General features: G+C 48.7%; 1 long non-coding RNA gene across 1 annotated transcript; it reads left to right on the top strand.

Moving 5' to 3' along the window:
* Positions 1–234: 234 nt before the first annotated feature.
* On the top strand, positions 235–16,687 carry LOC311610016. Its single transcript, XR_014792891.1, has 3 exons — positions 235–364; positions 961–1,140; positions 16,259–16,687. It is a non-coding gene; the product is annotated as an uncharacterized lncRNA (long non-coding RNA).
* The last annotated feature ends 413 nt before the right edge of the window (positions 16,688–17,100 follow it).

The following is a 17,100-nucleotide window of genomic DNA, read 5'->3' on the forward strand; positions in this document are numbered from 1 at the left end:
TGTCGTATTTTTTCCCTGTGATGGCTCCAGCGGCGGATGAGGTGCCAGGTTTGTGTGTGGAGCGTGAACCCTAGCCGTGCGTTTTCCCTGTTTGTGTGTATGTGCGTAGTACGTCCGTGATCGAAGGAAAGCATGGTGATATTGTTGATGTCTTTGTTGTTATTATTTCATGTGACCTATGTTTTCTCTCCCTCAGAAGTGCCACTTTCTCCCAATAAAGGATGGCCATCCATCTTCCCGGACAAGTGAGCATGGGTGGGACATGGCTCTTTTTGTGCAAGGCCCGTGTAGTGACTGTGTGAAGCCTGAAAAGAATGAAGCTGCAGGTTGTCCATGGAAAAGGATTGTGCGTAGCAGCGTGAAGGTAATCGTAAGTGTTGTTGTATTCCGATATCTTGTGTTGTGGCACGTGTTTGTGTATAAATTTCTTGAGTTAGTTTGAGATTTTTGAAGTGTCGGATGGGGATGGTCATGGGAAGGGGTCCCGTGTGCATTTTTAAATTGTGACCGTCACAGCCACTGAATGGTGCCCCCGAGAAAAAGAGAAACCATATTTTCGTATGATGTGTCATCAGTCCTTTTTTTTTTTTTTTTTTAAATGGTTCTTGTAATAATGATGGTTGTCCTTGGCCATTTTTCCTCCACGACCATTGTCCATGTTTTTTAGTATCATGGATTTCAACGTTGCAGATTTAAGTTATTTTCAAGCAAGTTTTTGTTGTATGTTCATGTGTTTGTGTTTTCCGTCTCTTTTTCGTTCATGTTTGTATTTAAAAAATTTTTAGGACGCGTTTTTAAGAAAATTTTTGAAAAGATACACGTGTGTAATGTATCTCTGTATTTTTTATTTATTTTAATTTCACTGTGATTGTGGAATGATATTTTTTGAAGCCACTGTTGATTTTTGGAGCGCTTGTGGAAGTTTATGGTTGATATATTTATTGATGCAATGTGTTCCAGATGGAGAGATTTCCGTGGACGGAGGAGCAGCGTTAGCATCAGGACGAGGAAGGTTTAGGCCGCGCACCTGCGGTCTCCATTGCTTAGGCAACGTCCCTGAGTATCCACTTGACCCTTGGCTTTGTATGCGGCCTCCGCTCCCTTCAACGCTGCCGTTGTTGATCATAGGATGAGCACAAGGTAACGTCAGTGTGTGTATGTCCATGAACCCTGATATTCTTTCTAAAACACATCACCGAGGCATGCCATTTTGCTCCGCCACGTTGTGCCATGTATGTCGACATTGGCAGGTTAAGTCATGTGAGGTTTTCATCTAAAGAAATGTTGACGGAAACCAACTTTAAGTAACCATCTTTTTTAAATTGTATTTTGAATCTATGTAGTATGTAATGTATGTCCCAAAGTGGCTATGGTTTTTCAGCGGCTATGCTTACTAGCATTGCTTGTGTGTGGTCATGTTCAAATGTCCTTTTTGAATGTGTTATGATGAGCTCTTGTACGTGTTCTAGTGGGCACTTGAGGCCACGGCCCCGCACTTGCCCATGCCCGTTGCAATCGTGAGGAGCATTCCCTTTTCCTGTGTGTCTTGTTTTTCAGAAATGTGTGAATGCACCCGTGTATGGAATTCATCGTTTGGTGGGTGGGTGGCAGGGTCCGTTGAGTTTGTTTTCAGCCACAGTGCTTTAAGGTTTTAAGGGTTGACAGTGCAGGAGATGGACAGCTGTGAGAGGGCGTGGACTATGGTATGTGAGATTGGAATAGTGTTTTCCTACAGCGTGCTATAAGCCATATGTTTTACAGTTTGGGGATTTTGTTATTTTTTCATGTACCCTATGTATTGGTGTCAGGTATGCCAGTATGCAATGTCTGAATGACAAGGTACATATAAGCGTGCAGCCTGCTGTTGGCCTTCTGTGCCGCCGAGTATTGGAATTGCAAGTTATCTCATCACGGAGTGCACTTCATCTCATGAGGGATCTCATTGAACAACACAATGCATAGCCCATTTATTCCACAAGTTTGAGTTTTATGCACAGCACCAGCTCGTTGCAGCACCATGGTTTGCAATAGCCTTCCCACCCTTTCATTTTTTTTTTCATTTTTGCACCTTTTTTGGCCTCACTGTGTTCCCTTAAAGGTTTTATTTTTATTTCCCCATGTGAAAACCTCCTTGTGAGTTTTTTATATATGTTCATTAAAAAAAAGTTTTATTGATTTTTTTTTTTTTTATAGAGAGGAAGAGAGAGGAATCGATAGTTAGAAACATCGATTAGAGAGAAACATCGACCAGGTTCCTCTTGCACACCCCCTACCGGTGATGTTCCCGCAAGCAATGTACATGCCCCTGAGCGGAATCGAACCTGGGACCCTTCAGTCCCTAGGCTGACGCTCTATCTACTGATCCAAACCGGTTTCTGCTATATGTGCATTTTCTGAGCAGCATTTATTGTCCCTTTTAATCCCTGTGCCATCCACGTATGTCCACACCCCTCCCTGTTGCATGGCTCATCATCTTTAAGTTTAATGTATAGTATGTGGATTGTCAGGTGCAGAGTTTTTGAATAAGTGCTAACTTGAAAACTTCATGCGATTCTGTGCATATCCTGCAAGCAACCCGTGTTTGTACTTCCCCTTTCCCTACCTTATTCCATCTCTATCAGACCCTTGCATATGGTGTAATTCCCTAGTTTTACATTCACATTCCCTGGCTGACCATTGTTTTTTTGTATTGCCATGTCAGGAATGCCTGTCCTTAGCAACCCTGGGAGCCTGTCCAGGTTATGTTCATTTCATGTGGTTATTTTTCCCAACTGCCTCTCACATCACGTGCAGTCACAGTTTGGTGGCCCCTGTTCCCGACTGCATTATCCTGTGCAGCACAGCCTGATGGTGACTGACCTGTATTTTCGTGGTGGGGAGGTCCCCAAAGATGTGCAAAAAAGGCCCTGGGATGTGTGTTTGGTCGTGTGGGTGTGCCGTGTAGCTTGGTAACCAAAGCTCTCCGTCTCCCTGACCGGTAGCTGATGTCTCTGTCCAGTAACTGAACGATGCCATCCCCGTACCATTGTTTCCACTGCAGCCTATCAGTGTGCAGTCAAGCGTCCACATGTGTATTTTTACAAAGGTGCGTTGTCCGGCTTGCAATGTGCCAGCGCCGGTTTTTCCAAAAAGTAGCGCTCCTTTGCTCACCTCCTTGTGGTGCTGCCCTCACACCAAGGCCCACATGTGAAAGCCATCCTAGAATCATTTCCGTTGTGTGCTGACTCATGCATGTCCAGCTCTAGTGTCTGGGAAATGCAGTAGATAGTGTCCTGTACCCACCCCTTTCCTGCTGGACAGTCTTTACTGCTTTAGCGTGCCTGTCAAAATATGGACCCGTTGTGAAACTGCTAAAGGGACAGTAATCCTGCATTCAGTTCATTTTAGGAGCAAGGGTTTGACATCGAGCGCCCAGGTTGTGTTTCCCTTCCCATGTGGAACACATAGGTTACTGTGATTGGTGCATTATTCCTGTTGCTGTCACGAACCCCTCCTTCCGTACCACCCAATCCCATGATGTGTTAAATATAGTGACGCACTCATGGAGGGTTTCACCTTCAATGTCTGAATTTTCAAGCCTAGAAACCATGCAGCTGTTATGGTATTGTAAGTCCTTTGGTTGGTGCAGCCAAGTAAGTGCAGCCCACTGTTGTCAGTCTATGCTGTTAATTATTGGATCTTGAGGTGTCTCGTCTTAGTTTCTTTCCACTTTTTCTCATGGGTATTTGCACTATGTATGGGCCATGTATCCCAGTACTTGGACTTAGATGACCTTGTGTCACCATATGTGAGTTTGCTGGTAGCAGTACCCTTGTTGGCCTCATCCAGGTCCCTAAAGGGCTGTTGCTTTGCCTGCCAAAACTTGTCTGCGATATTTTTTTGTATATGTGCATGAGCTGACGAACCATTGAATCCCTGTGCCATGTGTATATTGCTCTGAGCTCTTGGGGTGCTGTAATGTGGTGTGGATTAGTTGAGAAAGGGCCAAGTGCAGGCTACCATCCTTTGGATGTGCTGGTAGGCACCCCTTGCCTATCTAGTGCCCCTTCTCCTAATTGAGTCCATGGAAGTCTGTCCTGCTCACTAACAGGTTATTTGTTTTGCTGTGGAGAAGTCAGTACTCATTGGCTCAAAGACGGTATGTGCCCTTGTAGGTGTCTGCATTTACCATGGTTATAATCCCACCATGGCCATGTGGTAGTAACCCCAGGAGGTCCTCGAGCCTGTTTATTTTATGTAGTCATGGTATCTCCTACCCACAATGCGCATCTACAGAATTGTATTCGCGGCCCCACCCCACCCACTTTCTGCATCATCCTGGGTGGGTAGCACAGCCTGGCGGTGGCTGATCTATATCCTCATGGGGGAAGTCAATCTCTGTAATATGTATGGCCAAATCCCTTCGTGTTCCTTGGTCACACGTGTTTAAGCTCTTGTGGTGCTGTGGAGTATTTTCAAAAGGGTTCACTTGATACTTCAGTCCTGTTAGCCCCCCATCCGTGCATTTGTACTGCCCCTTTCCCTAATTGAGTCCATCAGGTACCATTTATTTGCTATATTTCTTGGGAGCAGTGTTTACTCATCACCTCAGATGGTGTGAGCCCTTGTGGATGGTATTTCATAGGGTTAAGTATCCGTATACTGTGGATGCTCATTATCATTTGTAATGGGATATCATGGTTGTCAGCAGTAAGCCCAGTAGCCCCTCCATCCTATTATTTTATTGTATGTATGCTGTGTAGTCACGCTGTTTATTGTATGCAGTTAGTCATAGCTGGTGGTGGCTGACCTGTATCCACACGGCGGGAGTTGCACAAGGCTGTGAAGCTGCCAGGCCTTGGGTCAGTGTATTTCGTGACCTGGGCGTGGTACCTAGTGTGGGACCCAAAGTCCTCTGCCTTCCTAGGCATGATTGATAGCTGTTGCAGCTATCCAGTATTTGAATCATGGCATGACTTTCCATTTTCACTTCAGCCTATCAGTGTGCGGTGAACAGCGCATGTTGTTTGACCAGCAATGCACGAGTATGCATCCGTCCCAATGTGTCAGGTTATTTTTCCAAAAGTAGTGCCCCTTTCCACCCCTTATGTTGCTGCCGTCACAGAAAGGCCACCATGTCTGAGCACTTGCAGAATCCTGGTTTTATTGTGTGATTCCTCATTCACGTCCAGTATTGGTCTCACATACACTCCCAACCCCGTCATTCCTGCCCGTGTAGTCCTTTTCAAAAGCGGTGCTCCCTGTAAATAACACTCGAACTCTTGTCATTTGAAGGCATGAGTCGCAGCACCGAAGTTCAGGGTGCCCACCTTGGTTCATCGTCCCCATCCCCAGGACAATGTTTTCCACTAAAGTGTCCCCCTCAGGCTTCTGCCATCACTCCTCCCCTTAGTTCACTTGCTGCTTGCACCCGCCTCATGAACTTTACTGTGACGTCAGTGTGTGTGGCCACATGCCTGTTTCCCAATTTTAAGAGCACCCTTGCCTGGACTAAACGTTGGACAAGGTGTGTGGATTTAGACTTTGTCCAGTTTTGTGTTTTCCCTCGTTGTCCCACATTCATCCTGAAGGTTTGGGTAGCTAAGAGGCACACTTTCCAGTGTTCCTGGTTCGTGTTCCCTGGTGTCCTGCCCACCATTGTTTTTGTTATCGCCGTCAGCAGCGTTCCACTCTTTTCATGTTTCCCTTTGTTCGCAATCATGGTGTTTCCCATGGATGCCTTAGTCTTCCCACCCCACGGATGGAGACAGGTACATATGAGTGTCATCAGTGCTAGTGTATTCTCTCATTACCGTGGTCCCGCTTGCTCTGTTTTAATGAGTGTTTTTTGTGTCCAGCAGATACACAACCCCATCTGTTTTTGTGAGGACCCCCATGCTTTTTGTCTCAGTTGTCCAAGATATTCCTTTTGTCTGGCACCTCTGCCAGCTCATTGATTAGGCTTGCTACTGTCTGGCATGCATGCCAGCTCATTGATTCTACCTGCTACTGCCTGGCATGCATGCCAGCTCATTGATTCTACCTGCTAGTGTCTGGCACCTTTGCCAGCTCATTGATTGTGCCTGCTAGTGTCTGGCATGCATGCCAGCTCATTGTGTAGAACTGCTACTGTCTGGCATGCATGCCAGCTCATTGATTCTACCTGCTACTGTCTGGCATGCATGCCAGCTCATTGATTCTACCTGCTAGTGTCTGGCACCTTTGCCAGCTCATTGATTGTGCCTGCTACCGTCTGGCACCTTTGCCAGCTCATTGATTCTGCCTGCTAGTGTCTGGCACCTTTGCCAGCTCATTGATTCTACCTGCTAGTGTCTGGCACCTTTGCCAGCTCATTGATTGTGCCTGCTAGTGTCTGGCATGCATGCCAGCTCATTGTGTAGAACTGCTACTGTCTGGCATGCATGCCAGCTCATTGATTCTACCTGCTACTGTCTGGCATGCATGCCAGCTCATTGATTCTACCTGCTAGTGTCTGGCACCTTTGCCAGCTCATTGATTCTGCCTGCTACCGTCTGGCACCTTTGCCAGCTCATTGATTCTGCCTGCTAGTGTCTGGCACCTTTGCCAGCTCATTGATTCTACCTGCTAGTGTCTGGCACCTTTGCCAGCTCATTGATTCTGCCTGCTAGTGTCTGGTATGCATGCCAGCTCATTGTGTAGAACTGCTACTGTCTGGCATGCATGCCAGCTCATTGATTCTACCTGCTAGTGTCTGGCACCTTTGCCAGCTCATTGATTCTACCTGCTAGTGTCTGGCACCTTTGCCAGCTCATTGATTCTGCCTGCTAGTGTCTGGTATGCATGCCAGCTCATTGTGTAGAACTGCTACTGTCTGGCATGCATGCCAGCTCATTGATTCTACCTGCTACTGTCTGGCATGCATGCCAGCTCATTGATTCTACCTGCTAGTGTCTGGCACCTTTGCCAGCTCATTGATTCTGCCTGCTACCGTCTGGCACCTTTGCCAGCTCATTGATTCTGCCTGCTAGTGTCTGGCACCTTTGCCAGCTCATTGATTCTACCTGCTAGTGTCTGGCACCTTTGCCAGCTCATTGATTCTGCCTGCTAGTGTCTGGCACCTTTGCCAGCTCATTGATTCTGCCTGCTAGTGTCTGGCACCTTTGCCAGCTCATTGATTCTGCCTGCTAGTGTCTGGCATGCATGCCAGCTCATTGATTCTACCTGCTAGTGTCTGGCACCTTTGCCAGCTCATTGATTCTGCCTGCTAGTGTCTGGCACTCTTGCCAGCTCATTGATTGTGCCTGCTACCGTCTGGCACCTTTGCCAGCTCATTGATTCTGCCTGCTAGTGTCTGGCACGTTTGCCAGCTCATTGATTCTGCCTGCTAGTGTCTGGCATGCATGCCAGCTCATTGTGTAGAACTGCTACTGTCTGGCATGCATGCCAGCTCATTGATTCTACCTGCTAGTGTCTGGCACCTTTGCCAGCTCATTGATTCTACCTGCTAGTGTCTGGCACGTTTGCCAGCTCATTGATTCTGCCTGCTAGTGTCTGGCATGCATGCCAGCTCATTGTGTAGAACTGCTACTGTCTGGCATGCATGCCAGCTCATTGATTCTACCTGCTAGTGTCTGGCATGCATGCCAGCTCATTGATTCTACCTGCTAGTGTCTGGCACCTTTGCCAGCTCATTGATTCTGCCTGCTAGTGTCTGGCATGCATGCCAGCTCATTGTGTAGAACTGCTACTGTCTGGCATGCATGCCAGCTCATTGATTCTACCTGCTACTGTCTGGCATGCATGCCAGCTCATTGATTCTACCTGCTAGTGTCTGGCACCTTTGCCAGCTCATTGATTCTGCCTGCTAGTGTCTGGCACTTTTGCCAGCTCATTGATTCTGCCTGCTAGTGTCTGGCACCTTTGCCAGCTCATTGATTCTACCTGCTAGTGTCTGGCACCTTTGCCAGCTCATTGATTCTGCCTGCTAGTGTCTGGTATGCATGCCAGCTCATTGTGTAGAACTGCTACTGTCTGGCATGCATGCCAGCTCATTGATTCTACCTGCTAGTGTCTGGCACCTTTGCCAGCTCATTGATTCTACCTGCTAGTGTCTGGCACCTTTGCCAGCTCATTGATTCTGCCTGCTAGTGTCTGGCATGCATGCCAGCTCATTGTGTAGAACTGCTAGTGTCTGGCACCTTTGCCAGCTCATTGATTCTACCTGCTAGTGTCTGGCACCTTTGCCAGCTCATTGATTCTGCCTGCTAGTGTCTGGCATGCATGCCAGCTCATTGATTCTACCTGCTAGTGTCTGGCACCTTTGCCAGCTCATTGATTCTGCCTGCTAGTGTCTGGCATGCATGCCAGCTCATTGATTCTACCTGCTAGTGTCTGGCACCCTTGCCAGCTCATTGATTCTGCCTGCTACCGTCTGGCACCCTTGTCAGCTCATTGATTCTGCCTGCTAGTGTCTGGCACCTTTGCCAGCTCATTGATTCTGCCTGCTACCGTCTGGCACCTTTGCCAGCTCATTGATTCTGCCTGCTACCGTCTGGCACTCTTGCCAGCTCATTGATTCTGCCTGCTACCGTCTGGCACCTTTGCCAGCTCATTATATGTTTGCCGTATCCACCCACCCATCCATCCACCCACCCGTACCTAGTCATCCAGCCATCCAGGTTGCAGGCACACACCCACCCTACCCCACCCCATCCACTCACCCACCTGTGCAACCTCCCTCGGCCCCCATTGTCTGAAATTTAATGTGTTTTTCTGTCCTTTCCCTTCCAGTGCCCACCCTGCCATGCACGGTGGTTCCCTCCGTTGTGTCATGTTCGGAGTCGCTCACGCACGAAGAAAACATGGACACTGACAGGGCGGTGGGGTCGGGGGCATGGGGACAGACGGGTAGCAGTGGAGCAGTGTGATGGGGTCACGGTAGGTCCATGCAGGGTAAGGGGATTGGGGGGAGGTCATCCTTTGAGGGGCCGTGCAGGGGGTTTGTTTTTTTTTGGTGTATGGCTCATTTCCTGAGCTCCTGGGGAATGGGCATTACAAAGCAGTATCATACTGTCCTTCCCTCTCTGTACATGGCACCCCCCAGCTAGTGTGTTCAGCAGTGATTGCTGTGGTGTCCGAGTAAGGCGCAAGTACTTTGAATTTTCTCCTGTCATCCATCAGTCACTATCAGTCCTCAGTAGTCCTAAGTAGTTTCCAGCAGTCCCCAGTAGTCCCCATCAGTCCACAGTAGTCCTAAGTAGTCCCCAGCAGTCCTCAGTAGTCCTAAGTAGTCCCCAGCAGTCCTCAGTAGTCCACAGTAGTCCACAGCAGTCCTCAGTAGTCCTAAGTAGTTCCCAGCAGTCCCCAGTAGTCCCCAGCAGTCCTCAGTAGTCCACAGTAGTCCCCAGCAGTCCACAGTAGTCCTAAGCAGTCCCCAGCAGTCCCCAGTAGTATAGTCCACAGTAGTCCCCAGCAGTCCCCAGCAGTCCTCAGTAGTCCACAGTAGTCCACACCAGTCCACAGGAGTCCTAAGCAGTCCCCAGCAGTCCACAGTAGTCCCCAGCAGTCCCCAGCAGTCCTCAGTAGTCCTCAGTAGTCCACAGTAGTCCACACCAGTCCACAGTAGTCCACAGTAGTCCACAGCAGTCCACAGTAGTCCACACCGGTCCACAGTAGTCCACAGCAGTCCCCAGTAGTCCCCAGCAGTCCTCAGTAGTCCACAGTAGTCCCCAGCAGTCCACAGTAGTCCTAAGCAGTCCCCAGCAGTCCACAGTAGTCCCCAGCAGTCCCCAGTAGTCCACACCAGTCCACAGTAGTCCACACCAGTCCACAGTAGTCCACAGTAGTCCACAGTAGTCCACACCGGTCCACAGCAGTCCACAGCAGTCCCCAGTAGTCCCCAGCAGTCCTCAGTAGTCCACAGTAGTCCCCAGCAGTCCACAGTAGTCCTAAGCAGTCCCCAGCAGTCCACAGTAGTCCCCAGCAGTCCCCAGTAGTCCTCAGTAGTCCACAGTAGTCCACACCAGTCCACAGTAGTGCACAGCAGTCCACAGTAGTCCACAGTAGTCCACAGCAGTCCCCAGTAGTCCCCAGCAGTCCTCAGTAGTCCACAGTAGTCCCCAGCAGTCCACAGTAGTCCTAAGCAGTCCCCAGCAGTCCCCAGCAGTCCTCAGTAGTATAGTCCACAGTAGTCCACAGTAGTCCACAGTAGTCCCCAGCAGTCCCCAGCAGTCCTCAGTAGTCCACAGTAGTCCACACCAGTCCACAGTAGTCCACAGTAGTCCACAGCAGTCCACAGTAGTCCACACCAGTCCTCAGTAGTCCACAGTAGTCCTCAGTAGTCCACAGCAGTCCTCAGTAGTCCACAGTAGTCCCCAGTAGTCCACAGTAGTCCTAAGTAGTTCCCAGCAGTCCCCAGTAGTCCTAAGCAGTCCCCATCAGTCCACAGTAGTCCACAGTAGTCCCCAGCAGTCCCCATTAGTCCACAGTAGTCCTAAGCAGTCCCCATTAGTCCACAGTAGTCCTAAGCAGTCCCCAGCAGTCCACAGTAGTCCTAAGCAGTCCCCAGCAGTCCACAGTAGTCCCCAGCAGTCCCCAGTAGTCCCCAGCGGTCCACAGTAGTCCACAGCAGTCCCCAGCAGTCCACAGTAGTCTTCAGTAGTACATAGTAATCCTAAGTAGTCCCCAGCAGTCCACATTAGTCTCCAGCAGTCTGTAGCAGTTTGCAGCAGTTCTCAGTAGTCCGCAGTCCACAGTAGTCCACATGAAGTCTCCAGCAGTTGGCAGCATTCCTCAGTAGTCCTCTGCAGCAGTAGCATTGGCGGTGGCGGCGGCGACACATAGTGTCCGGCACTTGTTTTTCCTGTGTTTTGTTGAGGGGTTGCGTTACTGAGGTTTGCCTTCCATGGAATGCCCGGCATGTTCCTCAGAGCGCTGAAGCTTTGAAACGCGTGTGTTGTAAGCTTGGGAGATGTTGACTGCACCATCTTTACGTCTAGTTTCCCACTGGTATGTGTTATGCTGAGACCTTAATCCCTTTAGTATTTCAGTCCAGTCCCCCACCAGGCACCAATTTACAGGCATCTTTCACGCTAGTCATTGTTCCCAGGAAAATTTACAGGGAGGTTTTCTTCTTGGCCCCCCCCCCCTCCCCCACTTCACCATACTCCTTTCCCCTGTTAGGGTCCCAACCCCATCCCATCAGTCCACGTAATGAAATCACTGCACCTCCAATGGTGCATCACGGCCCTGTTCCCAATCTCAGAGGTGTTTGTATGTGTGCTGCCTGGAGGCCATGCTTTAGCCGTCCTTAGTGTTGACTCCCCTCCCCCACGCTCAGTGTCAGGTAGGCACGTGGTTTGTTTTGTGTTCCGGCACAGACACTCACCCGTCAGCGCAGGCAGCAGGTGTTGTTTTCCGAGCTTGCGGCGTGTCGTGCTTCATGTTCCTCTGTAGGGTGCATGTCCAGGGAAGTCACTCAGCATCAGTGGCGGATATGTCTTTTTCTTGTCAGCTATACGCCTTTGGGAAAGAAATGCATTATGATCAGTGGCTATGCGGTGTGAAGTATTTTTTGGTCCTAGCTGCTAACAGCTCCGCGATGACTCGCTGGCTATCTGCACTGGCGTTTCTGTGGTGCGGTCGAGCCCCAGAATGCATTGAAATCCGTGTCCAGGATAGATGCGAGAGCACCACACGCAGGCGGTGTCCACGCGACCGCGCCTCTTTAGGGGCAGGTAATTATTTTTAAAGTTTGTGAAAAGGAAAACCCGCATTCTGCAACCAAGTGGAATTTTTCTGCTGGTCTTCTTAGTTTTCTTTAGCCCGTTTGAGGAGTGATGAAGATAAACTTAGCTGTCTGAGCTTGTATGCCAGATAGCAGATATGCCCACCACCATGTCAAAACCATGCCAGGTGCACCTTGTCAATTGGGTAGACCAGCATTGTTTTTTCTGTAGGCCAGCAAGCAGAGAGATAACTATTAAGTGTCCATAAGGCTGGCTCTTAAGAAAAAGAAAAAAAAGAGAAAGTTGTGCCTGTAATCCTTTTCAGAACCTTCATCCGTCCTCCCTAAAGCCATCGTGCGCTGAACAAAGCAAGCGTCTCCAAATCGTCCCCCTGCACCGTCCTACCGCTCGGGAATTGCAACCGTTGAAAGCATAGGAATTTTCCATTGTTGTAAATTTGAGATCCTAAAGATTCTATTCCAAACACTGTGGTCATCCCGCAGGATCATTCCCAATGACATCCTGCCGGACACTGGAATGTTGGTCTATTTTGCAGAAGCAGAACTGAGCGGTTAATGTTTAAAGGGTACGGTCCCAGGCCTAGGAAAATTATGTTATGAGGTTTAAAATTGAAACATCATTTTTCGGCAAAGTATTTTTGCCACTGTATTTAAGTTTCCAAGTGAGGAACATGTGGCAGTGCTTTCTACCCTGTCTGTGAGAAGTGCTGTGCACGTGTAAGACTTGTCACATTTTTTTCTGTGTCCCTATGTCCCGTCACTCCTGTGGGTGATGTTATCAGAGGAAGCATGCAGTTAGGTGGGGGAGGTGAACACAGAACGTATTTCCTGGGTACAGTGCATAGTTGAGATGTGGAGCACAAGGCGGAGGGTTGGCCATGGAGCCTTTATTGGTTTACCTTACCTGTCTGTGTATTCCTCCTTCAAGCAAGCCCTGGCTCCTGTTGACATTCGGTCGGTGCCGTCCTTTGGGTTCAGTGTGTTTCCTGTCGTTTAAGTATAACGGCTTAGTTAATTTTCACTGTATTTCCTGTCATTGTCAATATTAATAATGTCATCATTGTCAGTATTCATATTATTCCTTTTTTTTTTAAGGGTGGTGTCACTGTAGTGTGCCTGCAGTTTGGAGGGATCTTGTGGCACGCTTTCGCCAGCGTGCCGCTTCAGGGTCGAGCTCCCGGAGGGAGGGATTGAATCCCGTTCCATGCCGTGTTTTCCCACCCATCGATGTGAAACGGCCTCCGTCCGGCGGAGCCGGCCCGCTCGGAGGCCTTCCTTACGGGCTCTCCGAGCGAGAGCGTCACTTATCCCGCGTGAAGAGTTTCCCCGGGGGGGGGGGGGGGGGGGGGGGAGGGGGGAGCATGCTGTTGTTCGGGGATGCCCTCCCTGCTCTCCCAGACCTTCCGGTTCCCTTAAGGGCACCCGGGAGTCAGTCCCCCAGGGGGGAGTGTGTGGAAGTTCCTTCTGGGAGCAGGCCTAGTTCAGGTCTTATTCCTGCGTGGCTGGCTATCCTGCTTTCTCACATGCCCGCACACATTTGTCTGGCTGCTTTTCCCCGTTCCTTGCTTTCTGCCCAATTATCTAACTCTGAAGCTTTCTCCAGGGAATTGTGGCATTGCACAGAGAAAAGGAAGGCAGTGCCTCCAGTAGGCAACTCACCCAGGTTCGCCGCAAGGGGCGGAGGGCAGCGGCGGAGCGCGGCGGGCTCCACGGTGGACCCGGCACCGAGTCCCAGTCCGCACGGCGCTGCCGGGTGAGCCGGGTGAGCCGGGTCGGAGTCTTCCCTCAACTGCGGGGAGGAGAGCGGGGCGTGCTTTTTTCCGGTCCTTGTCCAGTGTCCTGAGCTTGTCCAAGGTGGCGTTTCCACAGCAGCAGGCAATCCCCACGGGGAGGAATGGGCACGGGAAAGGGGGCGGACACCTCGTGCCCGTCTCTTCTACCTCTTGTTGAAGGGGCCTGTTCATTAGCTGCCGCATTCGGGGGGCTTGTGCAGGGTTTCCGGTAGGGAAGGGCAGCCATTGGGTGCGGGGTCCGGTGATTGCTGGGTAATTTTTTCTCTTGCTGGGCGGGGTGCTGAGTGATTTTGCCACCTGATGGTGGGATCTAGGCTTACTAGCCGTATTAAAGAAAGATTCCACCTGCGCCTCTTTCTTTTCTTTTCTTTTCTTTTCTTTTCTTTTCTTTTCTTTTCTTTTCTTTTCTTTTCTTTTCTTTTCTTTTCTTTTCTTTTCTTTTCTTTCCTTTCCTTTCCTTTCCTTTCCTTTCCTTTCCTTTCCTTCCTTTCTTTCTTTCTTTCTTTCTTTCTTATCTTTTTAAATCTATATATATATATGTTTTACAGAGAGGAAAGGAGAGAGACAGCGAGGTATAGAGAGAAACATGGAGCAGCTGCCTGTTGCAAATCCCCTACCAGGGATGTGCCCTCAACCAATGTACACTCCCCTTGTCCGGAATGGAACCTGTGACCTTTCAGTCCGTAGAGCGACACTCTGCCACTGAACCAAACCGTTTTCTGCTACCTGCGCCTTTTGTTCTGCAGGTTTTTCTGTCCTCAGAGTTTGTGAAAGAGGGAGGTGACCACTTGTGTGATATCTGAGTTGAATGTAGTTTGTTGAGAGTGGGAATTTCCCCCTTGTCGTAGGTCTCCGAATTCAATGAAGTGTGGTGACGGAGGGAAGTGGCCACTTTGTGTATAGAATTTGAACGCAGTGAAGTGTGTTGACAGAAGGCTATCGGTTAGGCCAGTCCTGAGGTTTGCATGCGTTAGTTCCAGGGCAGGTCCCCGTGTCGATGACAGGCACGTGAAGTTGACGATCCCATCCCTTTTTGCGTGTGTACGAGGAGCAAGGCTTGGTGCTCCGCCCGTGCCTGCCATGCTTTTTTTGTGCAGCGCCTGTTCCATTTCGTTACAGTTTTTTCTGTTTTGGCCTTCGCGCTTGTTTTTTTGTCTGCCATTTGTGCGCCGACGTACGTGCCTTTCTTGTCGTCCCGTTGCTTGCGTTTGATTGATGGGCATGTGCCGAAAGGCCACAGTTTGAAAATGACAGGTGTGAGGTGGTTGTGTTTTGACTATCTTTTTTTCCTTGTCATAACTGTTGTTGTCATCTTGCACGCGTTGCTTGTATTTATGGGAGTGTTGTTGTATGGTTGTGTTGTGGGCTTTAGGGATAGTATCCTCCTTCATTTTGTGTCTGTAGGGATAGTATCCTCCTTCATTTTGTGTCTGTCTGATGTTGGATGCTGCATAATTATTATTGTTTTTTAACTTTTTTTTCTTTGCATGTAATGTTTTTTTTGAAGGGTGGGAGTGAGGTTAGGGTAAAGGTTATGTATGTTTGGGATTCGTCGGCGTTGCCCGTTGTAGTGCGACGGCCCGTGTTTCCACCCCCGAGTCTGCCACTCGGTGACTGGTGTTTGTTGTCCAGCGCCCGGTCATTTACCTCAGTTTCCAGATGCAGATGTGAGTTTCAGTTGTTAACGTGTGCGTGTTGTCCCGGTTTTATGTGTTTAGCTTGCTTTTAGTCTGTTTTTTTGGGTGTTTTCAGTTTGGTTGCTTTTTTCCTGTGCGGTTTCTCCACGAAGCCATGGCATCACGTCCTCGGCAAAGGTATGGTTTATGATGTTGTAGCGCCTAGGACTCCCAGTCCTGTATTTTCCTTTATTTCTCGTGTTGGCCTTTGGCGTACGATGCGGTTTGTTTACGGTGACTTTGAGTTTTTATGGTGTGTTTGTTCTGGGTCCATTGTGTAGCGTCTGTGATTGTTGACTCTTTTTTTTTTAAAAAAAAATATATATATATATTTTTAGTACATTTTATTGATTTTTTTTTACCGAGAGGAGGATAGAGGGATAGAGAGCTAGAAACGTTGACGATTAAGAAATATCAATCATCTTCCTCTTGCACAGCCCTACCGGGGATGTGCCCGCAACCAATGTACATGCTTTTGGCCGGAATGGAACCTGGGACCTTTCAGTCCGCAGACCGACGCTCTATCTACCACTGAGGCAAACGGGTTTTGTCTGATTGTTGACTCTTGTGTTTATGTGTCTGCCCATTTGATTTATAGTTATGCTCTGGTTTTGGTATTTCGTAAATTAATAGTTTTCTGGGGCATGCAACTTTTCCTCATGCACGTGATGTGTGCTGTGTGTCTTTTTCTGGCCCTGGCTTCTGTGCTTGTATGGAGGGCAACTTATCGGTGAGGAGTTTGATGTAATTCTGTCATCTGCATTTATGTGCAAACGGATGATGTTGTGTCGTAAGAGCTGCAAGCATCTGAAGCAGTCCCCAAATGGTGTTTACTTGCAGGGAATGTTTCTTGTATGTTCCGTTCTGTTATTGTTTTAGAGTTGGCTCGGTCGTTTAGTGCAATAGTTATCTGTGTTTATAGCATCCAGTATTCCATGTGTGTGTCTGTTGTTTTGAGGAACGGGTGTGTGGTTTGCACGGATGGGTATGTGGCCGCTTTATTCCCGTGTTTATAGCGTTTCAGGTCCTGTTATCTAGTAGTTTGTTTATGCACGGCAGTAACGTATTTTCTTGTTTTTCAGGTGCTTGTTTGCCTATCCCGTCTGGTACGTCCTCACCGTGGATGTCGCCTTTGGCCCGGCAGGAGAAGTCCCTCCTCAGCGGTGTCTTTTCAGCGAGCTCCCTAGCATCGGACTAAGTCTCGAATGAATCTGCGTTTTGTGCCACAGACACGTGTCACCGTGACTCTTCCTCGAAAGGGCCGTGTGTGTGGCAGGTGTGCATCTGTGTTTTGGACAACAGAGACTGTTTTTGATGGTGCCTTTGTGGTCAGGCGTTTGAACCGCCTAAGGGTGGGGTGGGCACAGTCCCTGCGTTTTTTGAGCGAATGGCGTGGTTTAAAATGTAACTAATGTTCACTCACATGATGTTACAAGGGGTCATTTGTTACGTGAAAATGCTTGTAGGTGCCTGTGAAGAAGAGAAGATGGAAAGTCATCGTTGGAGACTACGATCCTGCATTCTTGGAATCACCTGTTCACAGCATTTGTCTGTCAGCATTTTTTTTTTTTTTTTTGTAATTGGATGAGATCTTGCTATGTGATTTTTATGTATAGTGTGTATCCATCCTGTGTACTTTTGCTGTTTGTACTTACTGTGTGTATTTTATACGTGTATGGTGTGGGAATGTCACGGTGGTCTTATACATTTTTACTAAGTGTTAGTCAGTCATTGAATTTTTTGTAATAGTTAATTCAAACAGTCGTATGCCACTGCATGTGGCATATCTGTTGTCAATGTGTGATTGTTAGTTGCATGTTATTGTGGTTTCCATTTACAACATGTACAATAGATTGGATAGCCATCTCTCCTTGTGTGCTTGTGTGTGAGTGAGTGTGTGTGTGTTTGTGTGCCTGCCTGCCTG

The sequence above is a fragment of the Pipistrellus hanaki genome, assembly GCF_964339955.1.
Source record: "Pipistrellus hanaki genome assembly, chromosome: 15".
Lineage (NCBI taxonomy): Eukaryota > Metazoa > Chordata > Mammalia > Chiroptera > Vespertilionidae > Pipistrellus > Pipistrellus hanaki.